We start from the raw sequence: 27,703 nt of genomic DNA, 5'->3' as shown, positions 1-27,703 counted from the left end.
CCATATCCAAGCACAAAATAGACTTGTTTTCTAGTCAAACTAATAAATAGACCATTTTATAAAAACTAAGATCTATCACCAATATACCAACACTAAAGAAACTACATAAAAAAATCAAAATTAAATGGAAAACGATTATTTCACCCATAAGTTCAAGAAAGGTCAGTTAGTGTTTTACATAGGATAATAATGGCTTATGAATGTGGACATCTCATGTGACTCAACCTTTACATTTTACGCTTTAGTGTTTAGGATTTAGACTTATTTGTGTACAATGTAGGATTTCATGGTGTGAGTTAAGAATGATACAAGATTTTTCTAATAAGTCCAAAGACCCAAAATCGATGAGTTTATGATTATCTTGAAGTCCCATCACTAATGGGGCATTCTATGTTTATCTTGGAGTCTCCACTAATAGGATCACTAGCTTCTTTTATTTTCCACGAATTTATTTGGAATATCTTACATACACACACATATATGGATAAGTGTAAATTTTTAAATCACCCATCAAATTGATAGTTTGAAAAATTAGATAATCATGTTAGGGTGGTTCGAGACTAAGTTAACAATGGTTTTCAAGCTCGAGGTTTGTGAGAACACATGGTTTTGTCCATGATATTCATCTCTAATGTAGCTTATTTAAAGGCTGAAAAACTCCAGGTTAATTTGTCCTAATGACCATTAGGATTACAAGCAACGGTGTCTTTAGATACCACCACTTCTCTTTGTTTCGTGATCCTAACATCTGGTATCATATGTTAGTGAATATTAGAGTTGGGATGGCTTGATAGTGTATGTGTATAAAAATTCATGCAGGGTAGAAAAGTGAGAATTTGGAACGGATAGTCCAAGAATTGGACACAAGTAGACAAATGACAGTAGATTGGTTGTGAAGAGCCCCTACCAACTGATACTAAGGGCAGCAATGACCCTGGTGGATAGAAATGTTGAATTCATGGCATATAGGTGGATTTGAATTAACAAAATTTTCTTAGCATATGGAAGGTGTCAAGAAATCACTACGATGTCGTTGGCAAGTTAATCAACAGGAAGAAAGTACAAACATCAAGGAGAATCTTTGTTTTGGAGAGAATAAAGAAGGAGGAGGTCGTTGTCATGACTACTATTGTAGCTAAGCACGTGGAGGAACATGTGGAGTGAAAGTTATACCGAACACAGAATCGTAGACCACCTGAATTACAAGCCATTAATCGGTCAAGGAGTGGAAGGAAGAGATATGTTGGGGCAAGGGAAATTTCTGAATGTGGTGCCTATGGTTGTGATGCTAGGCATGATGAACATGCAGTTGGTGATCTATATGTGATGGTAGTCGCATGAAGGTACTCTGAAGGTTTGTCAAGGCAAACATACATTTTCGAGTAGGGTATTAGTAAATATTCACAGAACAAGATGGTAAGAGGACCGAGTCAGCACAGAGTTCAAAGCCATAGGTGATCAGCCATGGAAATGATATTAGGATCTAACACCACTTAATAAATCGTCATGCAACCCACATTGCAGACCTAAGGATGTGAGATTTGTGGTCAACATGAGATATTATTTTCTGAGTGAAGATGATTCGACACAACTTGATCATTGCTGCATAGAGCTAGTGTTGTCGAATATTATGAGAAAGGAAGTTTTATACAATGGAACATTTCCATTTCACCATTCGTGGAGTTATCATTAGAGTTATTAGGAGAATTTTAAGGTCTAAAATGCCCACTGAAGGAAAATAATATAATAATAGTGAAAATAATTAAATAAGATTTGTGAATTTCTAAAGAAAAAGAAAGTAAACAATTTTTTTTATTGTATTTTCGACTTATCTCCTTATACATTTACTCAAATGTCAATTGTAGCCACCCGTTGGATGCAGAATTAAATTTCACTTCCAATGAGTACTCACTCTAAATACTTCTAAGGAGATCAACATTGAAAACAATTTAAAATACATGAAAAAGAATGTTGAACACACCTTTTTTCATGTATTTTCAATTTTTTCCAATGTGGGTTTGCTCAGAAGTTCATAGAGTGGGTACTTGTTGGATGCGGAATTTAACTTTGCATCCAACGAGTGTCTACACTTGACATTTAATGAAATTTATAAGGATATAAGCCAAAAATACAAATTAAAAAAGGTAGTTTTCTTCTTTTCCCTTCAAAATCTTTACCCCTAGGTATGACATCATCATAATAAATCCTATTGGGTCTTTTAAAATAATTTTGTTAGTATATTTTTTGTTTTGAGGCCCACTATTGACCTCAAAATTCCCCTGATGATGTGAAGGTCCCTATTGTTCCTCTCTGGAATGGACCACTTGGATAGGTACCAATGTGTCAAGTGTATTGTTATCTACCCTAACAAATCATTGTCATGGCTTACAAATATAAAGACAACATGTTTAAATAGCCATCAAATTTAACCCCTAATCCTACCCACCTAGATTCAAATTATTTCTTGTGACATGTTGAGCTTTAATGCCTTAAAGAATAGTGTTGTAATTGCTTTGAGCCTAAACACTCTAATTATTTTATATTTTGATTTGTTTTGTTGAAATTTGGTAACATAATTTTTTTTAAATTTGTAATCTTGCATAAATGAATTCATCACCATAAAAAAAACCAGAGCACTCAAACTATGTAAACTAAAAAATACATCAAAAATCAAAATGTAAAAATATTAGAATATGCAATATTTATGTTTTCTAATATATATATATATATTTATATGTAAAAATGTAAAAATATATAATTCATTATTTTTAGTTTTCAATAAAATATATTTAATTTAGTATTATTAAAAAATCTTGTTAATATTTTAAATTATATTTGGAATTATTTTGAAAATGTACACTAGATATTGGAAGTGAACAAACATCAAAAATATGTTTAAGTAATTAGTCATGCACACACATTTATATCAAATTCTATTTTCATCTCTTTCAATTTAAAAACCTTAAAGATCAACTCAAAGGATAATGAATTAAGCATGTCCCCGATGGGGGGTGTCTTTAATGTTTCTTGCCACGACATTAATTAATCCATTTCCATGATGGGGACTAGGTCTGGAGGTTGACCTTCAAATTGTGTGTTGGGCCTAACATATGCCCACCCCTTGTCCGTGCGTGTCATGGCAACCGACCCTATGGCTGGGATCTCCAACCGGTTTCTCTTCACTTTAAATTCTCAGAGGTAGTTACAATCGGGAGGAGGTACGTTGTTAACTCTCACATTGTCGTTTTTAAATTTTCAATTCAAGTGAATCAGGTACCTATGGAAGGATTGGCTCATGCCTTTGTGGATCTTGACAAAGGGTTCAATGAGATCATTGATGAGCGCATAAGAGAGGGAAGGAATGTTTGTATTAAAACATGTGTCAGGTTTCACACATGTCTTTTCCTGGACTTTGCATGCTCTGGTAAAAGCTCATTTTCCCTGGGCCATTAATCGACGTCCTCTCATTATATAAACATGGGATTTATAGCAAGGTGGATACACGGTGATGTTACCTGGGGTGGTGGGGAGGTTGTCTCTTCACCTGCCTGCTCATGGTTCTCAATTGAGGTTTTCTCAGGCTAACGAGGACATTTGTTTCTTTCCATTAATCAATTTTCAGTTAGTTCCAATGCGACTGGTAAGACAACATATATTCAACCCTTTCCCTTCAGTTCTAGGAGAACTAGCGTGGGTCAATGTTTTTCATTTTGTTTTTGCATAACATAACATATGGGACGACGTTCAAATTGGTGGGTTTTTTAGCCACCTCGATGCTCCAAGGAACTAATTCTGCAGGGATTTCCTTTAATTTTCCGATCTTGGTGTATGGAGTTTGGTATCTAGGTAGTTTCTTTGTATGGTTTTAATGGATGTAACTTCTCATTCAGTTTGGTAAGGAATTATAGGGGTTAGGTGTCCTTTGTTGCTTGTATTTATAGATTCATGTTTCCTACTGTGTTGGGAAATCACGACATATCAAGTCTCAGGAGTCAACCCTTTTATATCCCTCAAAAGAATTGAGGTGTCGTGGTTTGGTTTGTTTAATTTTGAAGTGAGATTTATACCTTAAAGTGGTACCAGACTTAGTCTTTGTTGAGGGCAGTCTAATTGAGTTATGTCAAGAGAGTCCACAGTGTATTGGTATTGGAGTCCAATTGTATGGTTTTGGAGACGATATTCTTTTGTTTGTGCTGAGATTCATTGAGTCGGGGGTGTGTTATTGTTTGTGTCTTGTTGGTTATAGTGTGGTTCAACTTTGTTAAAAATTCATGCTCCCTTCTGTAATCATGCCTATTTGATAGAGAATGGAAAGTCATAGAGGGGGTGCGAGCACTTCTACTTCTCACCGAAATTTATTGTTTGGGTGCGAGTCAATGGAAAAGTATTTTGATTATGTTGTTATCGAAGTCAAAAGAGAAATCCTCCACCTTGAATCAAAGGAGTTTGGAAACCACTTGTACTTGTCTGATTCTGAGGTGGGAGAAAATGGACTCAAGTGGATCCCTGACTGAGGGAAATTCCGAAAAGAAGACTTCACTTTCTATATTCGATGGCAATGCATTTACAAATGGATACCCTCCTGTGGATTGTTCTCAGAGATAAACAAGTGGATACTTACAAAATTTTTGCAAGGAAAGAGGATATCAAAATACTTCTCTACAATGTATGTTCCAGCTTGGACGATATTATGTCACGATTGAGCAGGATTGAGAAATACTTGGTCTTTGAGTCAAACTATGAGATAGAGGAGCTCAATGATGCTCTTGCAGTTATCAATGCACCTCATGTTATAGTCTCTCCTGTTATCGTCACTCCTTTTGCTAACTCCTCGCCTCTCCCTCCAATTATTATCTCAGACTGAGGGGTGAGTGGATGGATCAATTTTTGTATTTCTCTATCGGTCTCACTTTGTGGAACTATGGATGGTTTAGTTTTGGTCTTTCTTTGTTCGCCTCGTTCTATGGAAATTTGGAAGGAGCTCGCGGCACCATCGATAGGCAACACGGTGGTCAATATTATGGTCTTTTTGAAACTGCATGAACTTTGGTTGCACTTTCACATAGGTATGGTGTAGATTGTTTTCTCACCTTCTCTGTAGTTTTCCGAAATGATACATTTGGTTATGAATCTAACAATGTTTATTACTTGTTTGCATATGGACAATGGTTTTGGTGTAGTGAAATGATCCTTGTCAACCAAAATTGGCAGTGGACCATGAATATATTAAGGTGTCAGCTTCTTGGTCTTATATTTTGTCCCTAGTTTCTGTAGCACCTCAGTGTTCTTATATGTTAACAGAGAGAAATGGTGCTTAGTGTGTCCCACTGGGTTGGAGGCATGATCTCACATGTTAGTTCTTTTGGCATGATGTTAACTATATGTACTCAATTTAATCCTTCTTGCTATTAATACAAAACTTTTGTATCAACTTTTTTTAGAATTAACGATTTATAGATTATTCTATTTTTAACTTATACAACTAACTAATATTTATATAACATCTTTGATAACTAATTAATTTATTTATTTACTTAATTTAAATTAAGATTTAAATGTCCCTTTAACTTATATTTTAATTAAAATATAATTTAGGGAAGCCCTTGAGATTGAAAAGAGGCCGAACAATCTCAATAGAGAGGATGGCTGGAAGATCAGTAGTTGCTGGGTCCTAGCCCTCTCCTCCTAGTCGTTTTCTCCCTTAAGTAATCTTCTTCTTCTTCTTCTTCTTTTTAATATGGTAATTTTTTCTAATACTTGTATTCTCTAATATTTATATATTTAAACTCTTGGACTATTAAATTAAAATTAATATTTTATTTTATTTTATTTTATTTATTTTTAATTTTAATTTTGTAATTTTTTCTAATACTTGAATTCTCTAATATTTATATATTTAAATTCTTTGATTATAATATATATATATATATATATATTATAATTAATTTAAAACTAATATACTAATTTTTACCCTTAATAAAATATTAATTAATATTGTAATTCTCTAATATTTTTTATATCGGGATACTCTTTGACTATGAATATGAAACTAATCTATTTATTTTACTATATATTTATAAATATATGTCCTTTTAACTTATATTTTTAACTATTTATAGATTATTCTATTTTTAACTTATACAACTAACTAATATTTATATAACATGTTTGATAACTAATTAATTTATTTATTTACTTAATTTAAATAAAGATTTAAATGTCCCTTTAACTTATATTTTAATTAAAATATAATTTATTTTTTATTTAAAATATAATTAACTATTCTCTATTACTTTAATTATTTTATGATTATAGTATATTAACTCGCTTATTCTAATATATATTTATAATTATAAAATTGTCCATTTATGTTTATTTTAATAAGAAAATTAATAACCGAATTAACTTATTTGAATAAATTATGTTTATACCCTTCATAGTCAAACTAGCCGTTTCCTGGTCAAATCTAGTTGTTATCATTTTAGTCATTACTTGATCTGGAAATTTGGATATTCTGCCCGATCTATTTATAATGCATAGCAAGATCTGCTCATTCAACTTGTCCTGACGATGAACCACACTGGTTGGTTCGAAACGCGTCGACAAAAATTTCTCTATGTGATTTTCGCCGAAGATTCTTCTCAAAATTGATATGGATCACATAAGCCTAAATTCATTAATAATAATGAATTAAGTATGAAATATTTCTCGTACTTGAAAAGATCACATATTTAATCTTTTGAATTCCTTTAAAATTATTTCATATATATATATGAACATTAAATTAAATTAATATTTATATATAATCTAATTTTATTTATTAAATATTTTATTTTTAAAATAATGAATTGGTAATTTATTGAAATAATCTCATCCAATATCAAATTTAGTGATTTTCACTATAGTATCAAGAATATATTTAATTATTATAATACTAAAAATACATTCAATAAACCATAAACAAGATATACCAAAAATGTATGACTTAACTAAAATTTCAAAAAATAAAAAACTTGCTTAAAAAAATCTGCTCACAAAACAACCCAGAAAAATATCTTCCACGAAACATCTCTTTACTTTGACTAAAATTAATTAAAATATATTTAAAAAATAAACATATCAAACATCTACCAATTCCAAAATAAAATACCATGGAAAGGAAAATATCTTCTCATTTTTTAGAAGAACATGCAAAACATACCGCGGAAGATTGAAGTAAAAATAATCAATTCATGAATTTAATCAATTCTCGAATTTTTGGAACTTAAGAGTATAAGCATTCTTATAACAGTGTTTGATATATTATTTAGAAAAACAGAAAAAACATATAATGTTTACTTTCCAACTCTCACGATATTTAAAAAAGTTTGAATAGTTAAGCCATTAAGGGTTTTAAATATCACATAAAAAAGCCAAAATGACTATAGCATTGCTTACATAAGAAGCTTATAATGTTTACCTTTCAAATTGAAAAATTGAAAAGGTAGTCTAAAAAATTCATAAATTATATTTGAGAATAATGGCAAGTTTGGTAAGATTATGATAAAATTTAGTAGAAATTTTTAAAAATCTGAGTTACAACGATCAAACTTCAAGGTTTTGGGTGCCTCAGGGGTTCTTGATAGTGCTGAATCTATTTCCACTATCCAAAAAAAGATTCAAACACTCCAACATTCTGATTTTTTGAAATTTTTTTATCTGATTCGACAAGAAATCTAAAATTTGTGGCGTTGATAGAGAAAACCATTGAGTAAAGGTTTTAAATTTCAAATAAAAGTCAAAATAACCAATCATAATATAGCTTATTTGTTTATGAATTTGGTTTATAGAAGTATTATATGAATTTGGGTAATTTATTTTGGTCCAATAAATATTGTTTATTTTATATTGAAAGAATTAGGGTAGTTTATTTTGGTTTAAATAAATATTGTTTATTTTATATTGAATAATTAGGGTAGTTTATTTTGGTTTAATAAATATTTTGCTAATAGACGTATATATATGAACTTTAGATGGAAGGAGGTTTCTTGATTTTTTTTAATTGAGGGCTTAGATTGATTCTCAAGAGAATATGCTTAGAATATGCTTCTTCTTAATGTTTATCAATGACTGTAGTGTATTACAGAGTTTGTTAGGTTGCATTGACTTTTAATAAATTTAAAAAATTATATTCGTGCGATGTGGCTCCCCACCCACCAATTTCCTAGGGATATGAGATTATTCCGATTCTAATAAGGTCGTCCATGTTGATATTATTCCAATTCTAAAAAACTTCTCATTATTATTTATAACATTAATTTATATATAAGAAAATTTATTTGGTAAAATGGTCCATCACTTTTAATAAACTTAGAAAATTATATGTGTGCCATGTGGCTCCCCACCCACCAATTTCCTAGGGATTTGAGATTATTCCAATTCTAATAAGTTCCTCCATGTTGAGATTATTCCAATTATAATAAATCCCTCATTATTATTTATAACATTGATTTATATATAAGAAAAATTTATTTAACAAAATAGTCCATTACTTTTAATAAATTTAAAAAAATTAGATTCATGCCATCTCGCTCCCCATCCACCAATTTCCTAGGGATTTGAGATTATTCCAATTCTAATAAGTTCCTCCATGTTGGGATTATTACAATTCTAATAAGTTCTTCATTATTATTTATAACATTCATTTATATATAAGCAAATTTTGTTTAGCAAAATGGTCCATTACTTTCAATAAATTTAGGAAATTATATTCATGCCACGTGGCTCCCCACCCACCAATTTCCTAGGGATTTGAGATTATTCCAATTCTAATAAGTTCCTCATTGTTATTTATAACATTCATTTATATACAATCAAATTTTATTTAGCACATCATTATATTATTGATGATTTCAATCACTCGTTTATAGATTAATTTGTTATTAAATATTTTTTTTATAATTATAATTTAAATTATTATAATAACATTTTTTATTGAGATATATTAATTCATATTAAATGAAAATGTTGTGATATACAAAGTAATAATATAATTCAAATATGCAAAATTCAAAACCCAGGATTAAAAAATTCTCAAAATTGTGAAGAGTTCATCAACTAGCTAAATTGTTTTAACATATTTTTCCATAAACTAAAAAACTTACAATTATATAGCCTAACATATTAGCCTACTAAGATTGTTATTTCGCAAAACATTGGATTTTTAATTAAAAGCATGCCCACTATGGACTTCTTCATTGGGATCAATGTTGGGTTCTAGCGGTGCATTCTCACATTCCATTTCCCTTTGATGTTGCTAAATTGTATCTTTCTTGGTTGCTTTCACAAACCCATCAGAGACTTATAAAAAGAAACTATTAAATGAAAATTCCTTGCTAAATTTGTAATCAATTGATATTGCAAGTTGTAATTAGCAACAAGCTTCTTAATTTTCTTATGTTGAATGGCCACCCTTCACAAGCCCATTAAGTTTAAAATAAATCAAATCAATACCAACTACAAAAAAGAACTCAACATTATAAAAAAATATAAACTATTAATTTAATTAAGAAAAAATGATAAATAACATTTATAAAATCATCAAGCAAATCCATCACACCTGCATCTACTTTACTTCACCAAAAAAATACTTAATAACATTTATAAAATTATCAAACATATCCATCCTACCTATATCTCTTTTACTGTCGTCAACAATCAATTAAAGGGATAAGATACAAAGAGGAGAGTTTATTCTGTCGTGATAAGTGCAATGAAGGCACTGAAATAATCCTGTGCATAAAGACAACAAAGAGATAACGTCGCGGACCCATTTCCTACAAATATTTGGAAATAGTTGATAACTATTCAATTAAATAGATTTTTATTTAGTGGTTTGTATTCTTAAAAAAAAAGTTTTTGCACGATGTTTATCTATTTATGTTAGATCCATATTTAAGATGGATTTATGTTGGTTTCATAAAAAATCATAAGGTGTAGATTAGTTGGTTAGTTTTGTTTGGGGTTTAGTCTTTGCCAAATATCTCATGAGAAGAGTTAGGGATAAAAGTTGCTTTGGGAGAATTAAACTTCCAAAAAAATGAGAAGACTCAACAAAACATAACGTAATAATTAGAATCCCATTAAAGATGAATATGCCTTCTTCCATTCAATAAATGAGCTAACTTTGACCGAACTTAATTTAATAAATAATAAAAAAAAAACATTTTCGTGTAGAAAGAAAAATAAAATAAACAATATTTTCAAAATAGTAATATAATCACTAATCCACGTTCACTTGAAAAAAACCTTCAACAATATAGACCCAAGGATAAACCAACCACCCACATGGAGGGTTAGCTGAAAGGATGTAATGTTGATTTGCTCCATCCAAGATTGATCACATGCTTGGTTGACAAGGGACATCTTTCTTCCCCTCAAAGCTTAAGTAATAACCTTCAACAATATAGACCCAAGGCTAAACCAACCACCCACATGGACGGTTAGCTGAAAGGATGTAATGTTGATTTGCTCCATCCAAGATTGATCACATGCTTGGTTGACAAGGGACATCTTTCTTCCCCTCAAAGGTTAAGTAATGCACTGAAGTGATAGGCTAAGGTTGATTTGCTCCATCCAAGGCTGGTAAACGCTGGTTAGCAAAGGATATATTTATTCTCCTCACAACCTAAGTGACATACCAAGGTATCAGCAGAGTAAAGCATTATTTAAGGCCTCTTCATAATAAAAGGAATGCATATATCATGCTTTCGTGTCCAATCCTATTTCTTAGGTTAAAGAAATCAATTTAACACTCCAATTTACATTGGTTTATATGTCATTTCCTCGAACTTTCTATAAACTTTTATAAATATCTAAGCAAATTTTTACCATACAAAATTGGGTAACATAATAGAGGATGAAGAATTTTAGATGAATATTATATACATATAGTTATACATGAAGGATGTCCATTAACTATTTTTTTTTTTCATTTAAAGTAAGTAAAATTATTATGAAAGGTATAATTTTATTTAAAGAATAGTATTTTAATTATTATTTAGTTTAGCATCAGGTTTATATAGGATGAGGATGGCTAGGGTTTTGTTTTGGGTAGGATTTCTAGGTCGGAAAGGTTTGTAACCATGAGACTTTTTGTTAGTCATTAGCAAGAATCTAACTCTTCAACATCAGTATCACAAAGTATGAGGACCTAGTTGACTATTCCCTAAACCCATGGGAAGGTAAGCCTATATGGGTCGAGCCTGTTGGCCCACTGCTTATCTCTCCATCCTACACAAATGACCTGGACCAAAACATAAAGGTGATTGTATTGTCATTGTCGTTGTCAATATTGCCATCGTTAATGTCCCGTATAAGATCCCTCCACCGCACCTAACCCACTCCTTGGTGTGATATATGTTGAGGGTTCAAATACATGTCCCAATTATTTCTCTTCGATCCCCTTTCCCTCCCTTGCCTATCTACCTCCCATCTCCCCCGACTTTTCCACCTCATCATGTTCTTCACTAGACTTATGTTGTTTGAGGCCCTCACCAAGACTGGTTGGTTTTTATCCCTCAAATTTTACTATATGTCGTGCCTCCCTCACCCTGTGCCCATCCCCCCCCCCGATCTTTCAGTTTCCTTAGATGAAAAATGTTTAGGAGCATAGGGCTTCCTCAACAACCGCTTAAACCGTCAGTCATCCCCGTCAGTTAGCCACATAAAAATGACCATAGATGCATTAAAAGAAAGCTTGCGGATCCATGTTTGGTGTTTGGTAAGTGTTGGCAGGCCAACCACTCCCATCTCATTCACAGCTGATGATATGAGCCCCCTCTTTCACGATTTTCAATTTTTAATTTGATTTTTGAGTTGTTTTTTTTTTAAACTTTCTAGTTGCTTGAGAATTTATTTTATTGTACATCTTGAATTAGATTTTGGTTTGATAATAGCTTCAAAACATTGATAATAGTATTCCCAAGGTTATGATCACTCATGCATTTGAAACTGTACATGAAAATCATATCAAACAAATAGGGATTGTCACATAATTTTATAATTTTTGTAACAATTCTTTATATATAGTTGTTTATGTATTTTTGTGTCTTTATCCTATGGTTTTCTCAAAGGCATATATTATTTTCTTTGTTATAACCTTTTAGAACCTATTTACCTAATCCTAGCCTATGTATTTCAGACCTATAAGATGGTGGGGTGATTATTATCTAAACCTATACTTAACACCTATCAGAGTATGATTCAAAATTTCTTTCTGTGACCTTAGCTCATAACATTATAATCATGTTCTGAACAATCTTTGAATTAGGTTATGTTCACGAGGATTGGGAAATGGGATTATCGAGGTGTTAGTATGATGGAGATCATCTTGTGCACTTGTAGGTTTTCAACGGTCATGATTTCAAGCTATGTCATGATTGTACCTCGTTATTCATTGCTTGAAGTAACTAAAGTTTTCAAAGCCCATCCCATTTATTGTCTCTGATTATCTCTTCTGGGTTTTGGATCTCCTGGTAACGAGTTAGGGTTTTGAGGGTTTGTTGATTTATAGTCATCTTGTAATGTAGAAAGCTAGTATTGTCTCACCATGTCGTGAGTAGTCTGATTTGAGACCCAGGGAATTGATATGTTGGAAGCCTATGAGGACTGTGCTCATTTGTTTTGGACCGCTGGCTAGTTCGAATTATTGAAATTATTCCAAGGACATAATTAGGTAGTCACTAAGGCTTTCAAAACCTCTTTCAACGATCGTAGGGTTAGAGTTGAGAACATTCAGTTTAAGGAGGACCATGATTTTATCATTGAAGTTTCTTGTTTGTCTCTCGAAGGTGAAAAATGGTCGAAGACCAAGAGAATTAAGAAATTTCCTTAGAAGAAATTGTTGGCCAAAAGAGGATATACCTACGACATTAAAGGTATGTTGGTTACCCATTTAAAACCGAAATGGAAAAACATGTTACTATTTCTCAGAATGTACATAACATGTGAAGGCCGCTATAATTTAGTGTTTTTATATCATGTTAGACTGTTAATGGTTTTCTTGGGATACCCTTTGAATCTTCTGCATTTCTTCTATGTATCACTGGTTAAGAAGGATTCAACATACTAGAGCGGAATAACCACTGCTATCTGATTTATCATGGCTTAATTGTGATTTTGGTTAAGTTTTAGTTAAGGAAATTAGGGTTAGAATGGGATCCCTTCCTATTAAAGAATGGTTTTGTTGACAAACTCCAACTCGAGCCGTCTTGCCCTCAAGTGTCTTCAAACCCTGATATAAAAAATTGATGATGCTCCCGTCAAGTCTTTGGGCAATAATACCCATGTCAGTGACCTTGATTTTATTTCAAAACATGTCTCTTCAGGGAAGCGGGCAAATCAAGGTTCGGACCCGAAACCTCAGGGTTATGTGGCAGTCAGAATAATAATCCTATTATTCAAGATGGTATGATTCGAAAGGTGTTCGGTCAGCAGGGTAAACCTACAGCTAATAAGGAAAAGCCTAAGGTTGACTCTTTCCATGTAGAACCTACAACACAATGCATAAATAGTCAGTCTCATCAAGATAGAAATACACATTTAAAGGACAAATTGTTAAATAGGAAAATTTAAAGGTTGTTGCGTAACAAAAACATAAGAGAAAAAATAAAGAAAAAAACCCTTCTGACCTAAATGTTGTAGATATTGAGGAGACTCGGCCAAATAAGATTAATCCATAAGTCATCCATGATCAAGATTCTCCCTGTAATGTTGATAATTCATCGTAATTGAAAGACAAATCTCACAAAGTTGCTTTTGAGATGTTGTTAGATCCCTATTAGCACCAACAATACATGGTGATTGTTCCAAAACTCACTTGTTGAATTGAACAGTTGACCCAAGGGAACGAGCAGTTAAGGGCTACCTGTAATTGTCATATAAATCCTAAACAACATGAGCCTTCTCAGTCTGCCAAAATCTCCCAGGGATCAGACACTCACTTTATAATAAAGTCTAGCAGAATCAAGTTGGTTATTTCTTAAGAACCAGAAAATGCTATTTTTTTTTAATTGATATTTATTTAAAGTTAATCTTGAGGTAAGATTTTATTGTTATTTTGAGTTTTTATTCAATAAATTAAAATAAATATTAAAAAAAAGGATATTACAGAATTTCCAATTATGTAACAGCCTTATTTTCCTGGTACTATTTTTTAAATATCTAATATGTATATCATAGGTGAAATCTCTGATCAAAATTGTTGTCACTTGATCCAAAAATGGATCCTGGATAAACCTCCAAGTCTAAAAGATTTCATATAAAAGGTAAAAGGTGCCAAATGGTACAAATCCTTTGTAAATCAAAGGAAAATGGAAATCATAGGCTACTCTTGGAAATAGTCTCATTGCAGAGATCACCTCATTCTGAATCCAACGCAACTTGAATGGGTGAAAACGGAGTTCAGATGAAGGAGTTATCATAAAAAGAAGTTCCCCTTTTGTTCTTTGAGAAACAAACAAAAACATGAGAAAACAACGAAAATCGAGCCCATCGGAGGTCAAAGGGACAGTAAATAGGAGCCGTTGGATCTGGCCGATCAACGGTCCAAATCTGATCGGTGAATCGCAATCGGCGGTGGCTATCAGAGGCAATTGGAGGCATAACATGCGATGGGATCAGGATGATGCGATACCGCAATTGCCGATATCAGCAGATCGTAATCGGCGTTGGCATAGACCATACCACATGGCAAGACCTCGGGCTGATGCGATATGCGATTGCGACAAGTCGCATCGCAATATCACATCGACGCATTATAGAGGAGTGGATATATATATATATATATATATATATATATATATATATATATATATATATATATGTATATATATATATGTATATATATATGTACATACATATATACATACATATATATCTATATACATGTATATATGTATGTACATATATATATATATGTATATATATATATATATATATATATATATATATATATATATATATATATATGCGCGATCCTATCACCAGAACCGATAACACTTTAAAACGATATTCCATAAACATTTCAAATCTGATATAAAGCCATTGCTACGGGATTTTGTGATATTTTAATGTATTTCTAAAATACAAAGGGACAAGCCATTTGCGACTTGCGACAGCGACTTGTGGGCGGACCCGATAGGAGAATAGACCAGATTTGAGGACATTTGAAGTCCGGGGAACAGTGTTCTCTGCGGATTTTTCCCGTGTTAGTGCATTTCTCTGTGTTAACAGAAAGTGGTCGTTTCAGGGATTTCACAAGCCTGATGCACTCATCCATTACAGAATAGGTGGCATCCATCCCTAAGGGCGTTTAGCAATGATTGCTAACGCTCAGAGAGGGGATTTGAGCAGACAAGGCTGGAAGACAGAGAGCTTGAAAGGGAAAATGAACCAACATCGCCGATTTGGCTTAAAAAGCCATAGAACAACAGAAACAGGAGGTTGGTTGTTGGTTGTTGGGGTTGTTGATTGTTGGTTGCTGAAAGTGAAGCCAAAGCAGGAAGCTAAGGCAAAAGAGGCAGCACAGAAACAAAAAAACGCAGCCAAGGGAGTCACTTGGAGTTCAAGTGAAAAGCCTAGAGAGCTGTAAACTGATAGAGGGTAGAAAGAAGCCAGAGCTGAAGAGCCAAAGCCAGAGCCAGAGCCGAAGAGCCAGAGTCAGAGCCAAAGAGCCAGAACTAAGAGCCACGAGCCAGAGCCAAGAGCTAGAGTTTCAAGAGCCAAGGGAGAAAATGGTGTCTGAACCCACTGTTTTTGTGTAGAACAACAGGATTTGAGCCAAGAGCTTGTAAAAAGGACTTATACCATAATCCTAGAGAGCCTAGTTGAGTTGACTAGAGCTCACAGAGATGTAGCCCAAGAGTTGTGGGTGAACTCCAAATTAATATTGTTGTTCATGTGTCTATTTTATTGTTGCATTGTCTCTACTGTTTTATTTACTGTTATATGCATTTATATATCAGTTTAAGCACATCAACTTACAACACAACAACAGAAATTAAAGCATGTAGTCAATTAAAAACAAATACCAGCATACACCTATATTTTCAAGCATTTCTTAATTCCGCATTGGTTAATCAATAACACTTGGGAAAATTTAAAGCTTTGGAAGTGGGAGAGGTTCTTGTAAGTTAGAAAAGAAGCCTAAGTGCATACTTGAATCGGTACATATTCCCGAATGTTCTCATGTTATTTTCTCTTAAAATTAGTTTTGTTATGATCAGTCATTTGGTCCAACAAACAAAAGGATTTTTATTATTATCTTTGTAATTGTACTGTTTTTAATTTTGAATTCTAGATGTATGTAAGAGATATTCTAATCACCTATATAAACCCCTTATTTTTGAAGTAAAGGGGGGAACCTGATAGAGGGGAGAGAGACATTATTATGAACAGAGAAGTCTTTATTTTTTTACTCTGGAATTAATGACAATTTGAGACATCTTGGTGTGGTTTGGTTCCATCAATGTGTTGTATTTTATTATTTCCATAGTCATAGTTTAAATTTCATAATATCTTGTGGTTTATGGAACACATTCGTATTTGTTAGTTGACTTTGTGCGTTGACAAGTGAATGTTTTTAACACATTTCTCTATTGTTACAATATATCTACTCAAATTTGTATAATTGATCAACTGTTCGTCTCCAACAACTTATGCTCTGAGAAAGACGATTTGATTTTAATGGCTTGATTAGCTTGATTAATGTCTGGTTAATTTTACTATTGTTTTCCTGAATCTGTAGTAGGGATATCATAGTGAATGTTATCAACAATATTCTTTTCAGTATCGATTTGATGATTATCTGATTTAATTTGTTAATCACCAATGAAGGTGTGAATTCTTAAATGATATCATTCATTGTTTGTTTTCTTTTTCTCGCTTATAAGTCTTGGCCAAGCAGTAACTGTAAATTAGAATAATTATTATTATTTTTTTGTCTTTTCTTAGTGTTAAATTGATTCAAAAAAGCAAACAAAGTTTTCATGTTGTGTTTACTTAATGATATGAACTGCTTGTTTTGATTTCATTTTATTCTTTACTACATTAAGAAAATAATTAACTTAAATTTCTCTTTGTTGATAATAATATTTCTGTTTGATTGCTTTATCTTTTTAGTTGTTATATCATAACTATTTCATTTATTTATATTGCGCTAGTTACATTTAGTTCTAGCCTTCTTTTATTATTGTATTATATCATTGTAAATATTGTAATATAACTTTAGTTTTGTAATAGCAAACTAATGTATTTCATGTTTACGTTAGAACTCCACTAACATGGCTTGTAAAATTTAGATATTATTTAAATCAATTTAGGAAAACCATAGATATACTTTTGTTCCAGGATTTTTTTTATTTTTCTCCTTCACAAGAAGAGGAACGATTATTCCAAACAACTTGGGTTGTGTGAAGAGCCTTGGTCTGGGTTGTTTCTCCTTTGTTGACATAGGCATGTCATTTCCTGCATCAATAGTATGGAAGTCCAACTAAATAGCATTTGCAAGATGGAGAAATCAGCGGTGGTGGGGCATTTTTCCATTAAGTGCATGCTCATGGTAGTCCTTTGGAAATGGGCAGTGTTTAGTCAATTTAGTATGTCCTAAATTGCTACATTAATTATCAATCCAGGAGTCGTAAACTGATGAAGTGTGGCGCACTATATGTGCAAGGCAACCTCTTTCTTACTTTTTATTGTTTTCAATTTTATCTTGTTTTTGGGGGTTTTATCTTGGTTTGTCTCCTAATGCAAATGGAAATCTTATTCCTAAGTTTTAAGAATACTTTAGAAGGCAAGTTTGGGTATAGATTTTAAGGCAATTATGTCCTTTATGATGACTTCTAGAACTTAACACTTCAGAGGATCTCAAAACATTCTAGTGATGAAATTAATACTTGAACAAGAATGTAAATGTGTAGCTATTTGAATCAAACAAATGATGAACTACTGATCATGAAATCTCTATCTCTGTTGCTCATCTAAATACAGAAATAAAAGTTAAGCTATTGCATTCAAACAATCCAAAAACTGCAAACTAATAAAAGTAAAACCAATTCACTTCATTTATAGTCTGATAGCTCGCCAAGTAGCTTTTCGGGGTTAAGCCATGGCTCTGGAGATAACATCAATAACATGAGGAATTGATATCTAAATTATCTACTTGCAAATAAAAATAAAATCAAGTCTCTTCACTTATAGTCTGATAGCTCGCCAAGTAGCTTTTTCGGGTTAAGCCATGACTCTGGAGATAACGTCAATAACATGAAGAATCAAATCACTTCACTCAAAATCCGATAGCTCGCCAAGGTAGCTTTTCGAGGTTAAGCCATGGCTCTGGAGATAACGTTAAATGACATGAAGAATTTGATATTTAAAATAACTGTCAACAGCAAATGAATAAGACTGAAATCAAAGCATAACTGAAATTGAAAGCTAAGAAAAACAAAGTCAGGAGAGAGGACAATCTCATGTCAATAATTATTGCAAAAATTGTATGAAAATGCCCGGGCCTATCCTAACCTGAAACACACTGATCAGTGTTAGCACAAATATACAATGCTTGGAAAATCATGTACAGGAATGAAACATTAGCATTATAACTGAAATGTGAAATATACACAAGTGCACAGACTACGAAATATTTACAATGGAAATAAAACAACAACACATGAAAACTTTACAGAAATAAAAGAACGAAACCTTAGCCAGCAGGGGCCCTCTGCACGACCTTGGTTAACACACTGTCAATCCGAGATTATGCTCACGCAGTCATATAAAACAGAGTTTTATTGTATTGCAAAACAGAGGAAGGATCCTCTCGTTACAACAACAAGACCAGTGTCACGGCACAGTACATAAACTTAACAGCAAAATTACATCAACAAAAACTAACTCTACATGCGTTTGCAAATGCGTTATTTATAAGGGAAATTACATAACTGTTTTTCCTATGGAACTACTTCAGCAGAAGACACGTAAAAAGACAACATCCGTGAGCTTAGCATGATGGTTTCCAAGATCATTCAATCTACCAAAAGGTGGCTATTGGATTTGCGTCGTGGAGGCAGTCTACAGCTGTCAAAATGAACCCACGGATCTAGGAACGATCTCAGATCCTTCACATGTTGAAAAACAGAGACCTGCTTGCTGTAGAACTCCTCGTTGACCACCGTTTGACCAAGGCTTTCCTTTACGAATTTGGCTAAAGCAATAGGACCTGGTCCACGTCCAGATCATTTCTAAACTGCCCACGTGCCTCGTTTTGCTTGATGACACTTGTAACCTAGAGATCAACAAAAACAACTGTGGAAAGTCGAGTCAGTTGCGGAAAGTGGCTGCATTCCGCAGCTGATGAGCAAAATCTAAGTCAAATAGAAAACAAAAAAACATAGTTAGAAAACCACTTAAATGTACTCTCAGAATCAATATGTAATGATTTTTGATAGCTTGTGAGGCACTGGTGAGAGGAAAAAGTCTAGAAAAGTGTGTAGAAGAGGTGTAGTTTCAGGGCTCAACATACCCCCACTGTGAAGGTGTTGCATGTCCTCATGCAACCAAAACTGTGATCATCCTCCCTTCAGTTCATGTGTTCTGAGACCTCTGCTAACACATCCAACCTTCTTTTCTTCTTTCTTGGGACCACTGTCATCTTAGGCTTCCTCATTAAGCACTTGAATTTGAGGTTGATGAGAGCTCTGCTCAACCTGCTGCTCTTTTTCTTCAATTTTCTATTTTTCTTCTGCCACAGCCCAAGATGCAACATGGTGTTGTCATGAATAATTTTATCCAACTTGGTCTGTTCTTTCACTATTTCATTTTCTCTTTTGATGTGTCTATTTAGGACCTCCAGTTCAAAAAAATCCTGTTTTAGTGATTGGATTAGAGCTTCCTGGGCTGTATTAGGCTGGGCAGATGAAGTGCCTTGATCTGTGGCAGTCTTCTCCAACATCTCAATATAATCATACATTTCTTGCTGGGTTGGATCTATCTCAGGTGTAGTCTTTCTTGGGCTGTCCCCAAAATCTGGTTGAGAAGGATTGATCTCAAAATCTTGCTGAGAAGGACTGATCTCAAAATTTGGTTGAGGAATAGGAGTATGGTGTGGGCTACGGCCAGGAGGGATTGCTGGAGGCTGTTCCGGTGTTTCCCCTCCTAAATCAATGAAGTGGGGCCCTTTAGTTTGTACTTTCCTCAGTTTCCCTTTAAGTCTGGAGCTCCTCCTTAGATTTTGTGAGCTAGTGTCTTCTTTCTCCACACTCTGTTTTTCTTTCCCTTTCCTCTTTGCTGCAGCTGATTGTTCTTGAAGGTAAACTAGTCTTTCAGAAAGTATTTGGTGGTCCTCTTCTGAGGAAGGTTCTGGGGTTTGATAGACAGCTTCAATATTTCTTTTCCCCTTTAATTTTCTTTGCTTCCTAACCTCAGTTCTTTCCTTCCTACTTTCAGACAACTTCTCTTCCTTATTAGTTTCTTTAACTATGTTAGTAGGAGTGTCCTGAATTTTCACACTTGTTTTCCTTCTCCTACTTTTCCTTGTTGAGCTGCTCTCGGGTGTTTCAGGTGGATCTTGAAAGAAGTTTCTAACCAAAAACTGTTCCCAGGTGTCCTTCTTTTCCTTCAATTGTTTTTCAATCAAAATTTTTACAAGGCCGTGATGGTATAGGTGGGGTTCTATGTCCTCCAGATTCTTTTGTATAGTTATGGACATCTTTTTCAGGCTATTCAATAAAAAGTAAGGCAAATTAATGGTTTCATTTTCTAGAAAATTCATTAGCAACCGGGTGTGGTACATATACATGGACCCAAACCGTCCTTCACATGTAATAAACTTATGGATTATCAACAATAGACTAGCCCACTTTTCTTCTAAAGCAGAGACAAGGATTCCACGTTTGAAAATGGTTATATCCATACCTGGATTGCGTAAGATAACCCTCCAAGCCCTCTCATCAAAGCTTTTGTTTTTGAACCACCGTTCCCCCTCCTGTGGGAGTTTCGTTGCTGCAACGATAGATGCCTCTGTAACTGAAAATTTAAGGTCTCCAACCTCAACTTCCACACCATTAAAAGACCTCGCAAATGTCTTCGTAACTTCTTTATTGTAGCCTCTGAATTTATGGATGAACTGTAGCCACCGTGCCTTCCTTAGTATGCTTTTCAATTGTGGATACCCCTCCATGAATTTGGGCCCTTCCGGTTCTGCTCTTAGCAAAAGACCCATTCCTTCCTCCTGCCTTAAAATATGTCTGGGTGAGTAATGGATTGACGGAGGTGAAACAATTGTGTTAGCGGGGAATGGAGAAGGTTTGTGGAGAAAAAAACCAGTAATCATAAACGAAAGAGTAGAGACAAGTAATGAGAATGAGTTCACAGGGATGTAAATAGTCCAGAAATAACAAACGAGATAGTATGGTACAGAGCCGTGATCAAATAGATTACGTCGTCATAATTACCCGGTTCAGCAGGTGGAATGCCAACGTACAAATAAACACGAGTTAAATTCGGAGGCAGATCATGAGGCTGTTAAAAATTAATGCAAGGTTCATGGAGGAATCATGTAAAGGTCATGGAGTGGCTCTGAAAGCTATCAATGCTAATCATTACAAATAATGGAGCCATGGTTTCATAACTATATAGAATGTGCTTTAAAATGCTATTTGAAATGAATTTTTCTTACCTTATAATTTTACCACTTCCGCTCACTGACCTTTGATTGGCTGCTTCCTGTTGGTACTTTAGGTGTTTTATATCTTCAACATATCTTCCTTTGTCATACCTGCATTTGGTTCCCATCATTATTTGGCTAACATCTGACTGTCAGTGCTGGATAACAGAGTGTTAGCTGCAGAATCAATCAACTAGCTGCGGAATCAGTTTCTAGCTGCGGAAACTGAATTCAGCTGCGGAAACTGACACAGTGAACATATGACTGAATGGAGATGGATGGAAATGAATGATGGCTAAATGATGTATAAAAACTGGTCATAAAAGGAATTTTATTGGCGGAATGAGATGATGAAATGAAATGGAGTGAAGCGAAATGAAGTGAAATGACATGAAACTTTGAACAAAATGAGGAAAGATTTTTTGGGAAAATATAGGGCATCAGAAGTTTCTGATTTTCACCCTGTATTTTCTGTATAAGGCTGCCAATCAGTGATTGGTTTTCAGGATTATTTATTTATTTTTTATAAAACAGAAAGAAAAAAGACTAGGTTGGTGGAGAAGAAGGATTCTTCTTCACCAGCCTTATTGCAGAATTATCTTGAAAGATTTTGACAAATTCCTCCTTTGAGAGTGGCTTATGATAGATCTTTAATCTGTGGCCATTCAAAATAAGAGGAGTTTTATGTTCATCAATGGTTTTGATTCTTACTGCTCCATTGCTAAAGATTTTGTCAATCTCATATGGTCCAAGCCAATGAGTCTGAAATTTACCTTTGAAATCTTTAAACTTGGAATCAAATAGCAATGCCCAATCTCCTTCTTGAAACTTTTTCTCCTTTATGTATTTGTCATGCCACTTAGCTCTTTGATATTAAAATAGACCAGTTCTTAGGATTGCTTCTTGTCTGATCTCATCTAGTTCATTCAACTGCTCCATTCTATGCTTTTGGGCTTCTGATAGATCCATTCCCAATTGAACTGCCATCTTGAAGGTTCTAACTTGGAATTCAATGGGGAGCAGAACTTCTTTCCCATAAACAAGTTCATAGGGAGAATGTCCTGTTGTATTCCTCCATGTAGTTCTATAGGCCCATAAGGCTTCAGGAAGCCTTTCTGCCCAATCTCTTCTGTGTAGATGAACAGTCTTGGTAATGATACCTTCAAGAACTTTGTTTGTAGACTGCACTTGACCATTTGCTTGCGGATGGTAAGGAGTAGATTTTCTGTGCTTGACCTTGTATTCTTCCATCAGCTTCTCCACCAGTTTGGATGTGAATTGACCTCCCTGATCTGTCGCAATTTATCTTGGAACACCAAAGCGAGTAAAAATATCCTCATAAAGAAAACTAACAACTGAATGCTCAGTAGCAGAAAATAATGCTTTGGCTTCTACCCATTTAGTGACATAATCAATACATACCAATATATACTTTTTTTATTTAGATGGTGGGGTAATAGGTCCAATGAAATCTAAAGCCCATTTTTCAAAGGGTTCGATGAGTACCTGTGGTTGTAATGGCATTTCATTTGAGAGGGTAGGTTTCCCTACTCTTTGGCGGCTGTCACATCTTCTGACATATTGTTTTGCATCTTTGAAGAGGGATGGCCAATAATATCCTAAAGAGAGGATTTTATAGGTTTTCCTTTTATCAGCAAAGTGTCCACCGCATGGTTCATCATGAAATGCTTTGAGAATATCAGGAATCTCATCTTCCCTAACACATCTTTTGATCACAAGATCTGGCCCTGTTTTAAATAATTCGTTAGAAATCCATGAATACTTTGAACTCTCCTGAATAATCTTTCTTCTTTCACCAGGAAATAAATGTGGAGGTAGTTTCCCTGTAACCAAATAGTTAGCTATATCTGCATACCAAGGAGTCTTAGTAGTTATTGCAAATAAATATTCATCAGGAAACTTATCCTCTACAGGAGAATCTTCTTTAGTATTCTAAATCCTAGACAAGAAATCAACTACTGTGTTTTGTTTCCCTGGTCTATCTAACACAGTAATATTGAATTCTTGTAAAAGTAGGAGCCACCTTGTAACTCTGCCATTAGTAATGGGTTTTTTCATTAGATATCTAACTATAGAATGATCAGTATGAATAAAAGTTTCATATCCTGTTATATAATGTCTAAACTTATTGATTGCACGAACAACAACTAAGAACTCTTTTTCAGTCACTGTATAGTTCAACTCAGTAGGAGTTAAATTTTTACTGGTATAGTAAATGGCATAAGGAACTAAATCTTTCTGTCCCAATACAACCCCTAGAGCTATATTTGATGCATCTGTAGAAATATGGAAAGGGAGTTTCCAATTTGGTCCTTTCAAGATAGGCACTTCAGATATTCTTGTTTTCAAAGTTTCAAATGTTGATTGGCAATCAGGACCCCATTTGAATTCACAGTCTTTTGTAAGCAGTTTGAAGAGTGGAGATGCTATTTTGGTGAAGTTTTCTATAAATATTCTATAATATCTAGTAAATCCCAGAAAACTTCTAACATATTTTTGACAATTTGGAATAGGTAACTTGGAGATGACTTCAACTTTTGATCTATCAACTTTAATCCCATCCCTTGAAATATGATGTCCCAAAACAATACCTTCAGTAAAAATCATAAAGCATTTTTCATGGCTTAGTGAAAGGTTTGTTTCTTTACATCTTATAAGTACTTTTTCCAAATTTTCTAATGCCTCTCCAAATGAATCACCATAAACTGAAAAATCATCCATATAAACCTCTACACAATCATGGATTAGATCAGAAAAAATTCCTAGTACTACTCTTTGGAATGTTGCGGGTGCATTACATAATCCAAAAGGAAGCACTCGATAAGCAAAAGTTCCCCATGGACAGGTAAATGTGGTCTTATCCTGATCTTCAAGTGCTACCTGATTTTGATTATAACCACTAAAACCATCCAGAAATGAAAAGTACTTTTTGCTTACTAATGTATCTAATACTTGATCGATAAAGGGCAAGGGAAAATGATCCTTCAAAGTTGCTTTATTCAATTCCCTGTAATCAATGCATACCCTCCATTTACCATTCTTTTTGGGTATTATAACCAAAGGAGAAACCCATTGGCTATCTGAAATTGGGTAAATGAAATTTACATTGAGTAGTTTTTGGAGCTCTTCTTTCACTATCTCCCTAAGATTTGGATTCATCCTTCTCTGAGGTTGTTTGATTGGTCTACTGTTTTCCTCGATATAGATATGATGGATGCAAGTCTTAGGGTCAATACCTTTCATATCAGTATACTCCCTTGCAAATGCAGTAGAATGTTTTTGCAAGATTTTGATTGGCTCTTCCTGTTGTGACTTTTCCAAGTTTTTGTTGATATTCATTGTTTTACCTGGAAAAATTTCAATGGTAGTGCTACCAAACTCTTCCTTAGAGTAAAGAGACATTTGTCTTGATGATAGATATAAATATCAGAATCTAACTGAAATTGTGTGTGGTCATATTCTGAAGATGTTTCAAAGTTTTCTAATGTGTTCAAAATTTGACTATCTTCACTAATTTAAGAGACAGTAAAGATAGGTTGTATAATATCTTCATCGTCGACCCATTCATGGTCTCCTACTTTTGTAATTTCCTTTGCTGGAGGATACAAATTGAATTTCTTTGTTGAACTACCATCAGAAATGTACATATCTCCAGATCTACAACTAATGAAAGCAACAACTATGGCTAGCCAAGGTCTTCTTAAGATGAGTGGATGTCCTCCTAAATTACTCTTGGGAGTCAAAATCATGAAATATACTGGATACTCCCAAGAATTTAAGGAGACTGAAATATCTTCTAGTACACCATTTGGTTTGATTATTGATCTATCTGCAAGTTGCAGTAAGGTGGGTGTAAAAAGAAGATTAGGAAGTTTAAGCTGTTCCATAGTCTGTCTACTCATAATGTTGATAGCAGCCCCTAAGTCAATCAAAGTGTTTGGAATTTCTATCCCATTTATATGTGTTTTGACAATTGGACTACCTGGATCTACATACTTCTGCATGGTAATTTTTTCCATCATGATATCTGCAATTTTTCCTACCAGGTGGATTCTTCTTGTGTCTCTTGGTTTCCTTCCTGGTCTTTTAAGACTCAACTCCTTTATTGTTTTCTCTAGAATAGGAATATCTCGAATGGCTTGTAGCAAGGGAACCTTGATACAAACATTCTTTAATTCATCTAGAAAATCATAGTCAGGCAACAAGATTTGTTTTTCCACCCCTTTGTCAATTTGTAATCTTTCAGGGAAAGGAGGCATGGATGAAGATGCAGGTTGCTCAACTATAGGAGTTTTTTCTTTTTCTTTTTGAATGGTTGGTTTTGAAGAGATGCTTCTTCAGAACCTTTATTGACTTTAAGACAATCCTCCTCAGAGGTACCTTGCTCTTGAACATCTATAGAAGGTTTTTCTAAAACTCTACCAGATCTGAGTTGAACATCATTAAAAGGAACAATCATATAGGTAGGAAATTGTTGTCCTTCTACCATGTAAGCATTCTGAGGATTTTTGTTGCTGGGATTTGGCAATGGCTGGGCTGGTAGTTGATTTGTCTTTTGTTGAAATGGAAGCAAGAGTTGAGAATTTGGATTTTGTTGAGAAGGTTGTTGTTGTGGAAATGGCAATGAAAGTTGTGGGTTTTGATTTGGAATTGGTGGATTTTGTTGATTTGGAAAATATGGAGGATATTGATAAAATTGAGCAAATCTCCCATAAGGATTTTGCATCCCTTGTGCCCATGACTGGTATGGATTTTGAGATTGGGGCCAAGGTTGTTGCCAAGAATTCCAATTTGGCGGGAGCTGAAAGTTCATAGGATTGTTAAATCCCTGATTTTATTGCCCTTGCCATGGTCTTCTTGAAACAAAACAAAGGGACTCTACTGAATTTGGATCTTCCTGAAAGACAACTTTGAGCCTAGGAATTGAAGGACAATCCTTGGTCTCATGACTTTCTGAGAAAATCATACATGTTTCTACAACTTTTGCATCCAAGGGGCATTCCTTTAGAGCATGTTTCTTTCTACATTTTGGACAAAAGATGGCCAAGGCATCAACTTTTTCTTTCTGCTTGTTTTGTATTTTAAGGGTGTCTATTTGTTCACTAAGGCTCCCTAGAATATCAGTTTTGAACTCATCAAGCATATTGGCAATCTCCGCCCTACTTACTGATCCAGTTGCATATTTGTTTGCTCTAATAAGAGAAGGATCTCTCGGCCCTTTTCCAGTTTTAGATTTTCCTCTTGAGAGATGGACACATAGTTCTGCTATGTCATGAAGTGGAAGTTGAGAAATATCTCTCTTCCCCATCATGTTTAAAATATCTATCCATTCATCTCTAATGGCTTTCAATAGAAGGGCTTTCAAGGTATCCTCATCTAAATTACTCATTTTTGCTCTCTTTAAGTTGTATTGAAATCTTTCAAGTAAATCCTCCAAGTTTTCATCTTCTCTTTGCATCATCTTGAATACCTCATCCTTATAATTGGCGGGCATACAATAATCCAGATATCTATCCAAAAATGTTTGTTTCATATCATTCCAAGTCCTAATAGATTGAGTGACTAATCCAATGAACCATTTCAAAGCAGCTCATTTCAATGTTGAAGGAAACAGTTTGAGTTTTTGAGAGTCTTCCATATAGTCATAGGTTCGGCACAAGACTTCAAACTCAAATAGAAATGTTTCAGGATCCTCACTTCGCAACCCATAAAAGTTTGGGAGGACAGATGGTGAAATGTTTTTCATTTTTGTATGAGTTTCCTCATCGGCTATAGGGAATCCAAATGAGTTATCTCCATCCCTATTTCCCCCATTGTTACCTCTACCTCCTCCATTATTTCCTCTTCCTCTACCTCTACCCCCTCCTCCAAATCCATTTACTACTTCCTCTGTCATGATAGTTTCCTCAGAGTCCTCTGGTTCTTCTATTAATGGTGAACGAGGAAGAGTTTCTCCCTCCTCTTCTTCAGGTGATTCTA

The 27,703-nt window shown here is 34.1% G+C and overlaps 1 pseudogene; it reads left to right on the top strand.

Moving 5' to 3' along the window:
- The first annotated feature begins 4,552 nt into the window (after positions 1 to 4,552).
- Positions 4,553 to 27,703, top strand: part of LOC149166836 (putative pentatricopeptide repeat-containing protein At3g13770, mitochondrial pseudogene) — a 65,456-nt pseudogene continuing 42,305 nt past the window's right edge.

The sequence above is a fragment of the Pinus tabuliformis genome, chromosome 5_1, assembly GCF_031772625.1.
Source record: "Pinus tabuliformis cultivar Carrire ecotype Pingquan chromosome 5_1, CPIR1, whole genome shotgun sequence".
NCBI classification, from domain to species: Eukaryota; Viridiplantae; Streptophyta; class Pinopsida; order Pinales; family Pinaceae; genus Pinus; species Pinus tabuliformis.
Note: the sequence above shows the minus strand (reverse complement) of the source record. Positions and strands in the feature narration are given on the sequence as shown.